At 34.7% G+C, this 1,367-nt stretch overlaps 1 long non-coding RNA gene across 1 annotated transcript; it reads left to right on the forward strand.

Moving 5' to 3' along the window:
* Window positions 1-350: 350 nt before the first annotated feature.
* Window positions 351-917, forward strand: LOC116780641. The gene is made up of 2 exons (XR_004354550.1): window positions 351-409; window positions 670-917. It is a non-coding gene; the product is annotated as an uncharacterized LOC116780641 (long non-coding RNA).
* The last annotated feature ends 450 nt before the right edge of the window (window positions 918-1,367 follow it).

Consider the following 1,367-nt stretch of genomic DNA (forward strand, 5'->3'; position numbering starts at 1 on the left):
CTACAGTTCAGAGCGGAATAATACCAAAGAAAATTCATGGGTTTTCTTTGTTTTCAGGTGGATTTCTGAAAAACCTCAAGAATCTGAAAGCAGCTAACAGTCCTCTTAACAGGTACTAATACCTGACCATGATTTTTCTTATTAATATTTACTATAACTTTATCATTAAGAAATGTTGCAGTTAACACTTAAAATTTATTGAATGCCTGCAGAAAAACCTTACCTAACTAATCTTTAAAAGAAAGCTGACCTTGTGATGGAAATACAAGACAGAAATACATAAAGAGATCACATTGGGCTGGCTATGATCTTTTGTCTTTCTAACATTTAATCCAAAGAATCAGAAGGGGAAAATAGCTGTAAAACGACATGGCCATCTGCTGATAGAAAACTGTATAGCTTCTAAAAGGTATGCAACTGGAAGAAAGTAGAGATTTCAGTGCTTGGTTGATGTGAGTTCTCTAAAGATTCCATCATCCATAGAGTGGAATTGCTTGAAGAGCCAACAGCTTTTAATGAAGAAGTGTAAACAATGGGTCATTGCTAGAGTTTGTCCACCTAGAAAAAAAAATACTAGTGGATTTACATCAGTGTAGATCCTCCTGTGGCTACTCTGTCATTGATAAATATGTTTGTGTGCATAAATTTTATTGTTCTGAGCTTATGCAGGTCCTGCAAGTTCCCCATTGGGAAGATGTCCCTAGAGGCAAGCATGTCACTGCAGAAGCTCAGATGCTTAAGGAACTCCAAGGCCTTTTATTCACCTTTTCCTACTTTTACGTGATGGGAAGAGAACAAAAATTGCAAAAACCTCCTAAATATAAAGGCAATTACACAACGCAATGTAAAACTCTAATTAGCCTTCTAAGTGGTCTACCACCAATACTCTGCAAGAAATAAAAATCTCTATCCAAATCCAATGCATCTTCAGTTTATGTTTTTCAAAAAAAAATCTGAGAAAGAGGTGCGATATTTAGACACAGTTTTCACAGAGACAGTATTGGAAACATGGAAGTGAATGGGTATAGTGAGAAATAAGGGCATGCTAGTATTACATTTTGCCACAGGAAATAGGCATTGTATGGTGCAAGTCTTAATGCTGTCTAAACAGTCAGAGCTATACAATTGGGAAGTGTGTCTTAATTTTTACCTTAGTGTGTTCACTGGGCTTAATCATCATTTGTTTAGAAAACAGAAAATACTTTAAATAATGGATTCCTTTTTAAGTGACAGTATGAGGATAGCAATAGTTGTTTGAAGGGTTTCTTCATTTTTTGTAAATATTTTGTGAATTATAATAATGCTTTCAAGTTTTCTTGTTTAAAAGAAGTTTGGCAGGGAAATAATCTTTTTTATTCCCTTTTTAG

The sequence above is a fragment of the Chiroxiphia lanceolata genome, chromosome Z (genome assembly GCF_009829145.1).
Source record: "Chiroxiphia lanceolata isolate bChiLan1 chromosome Z, bChiLan1.pri, whole genome shotgun sequence".
Lineage (NCBI taxonomy): Eukaryota > Metazoa > Chordata > Aves > Passeriformes > Pipridae > Chiroxiphia > Chiroxiphia lanceolata.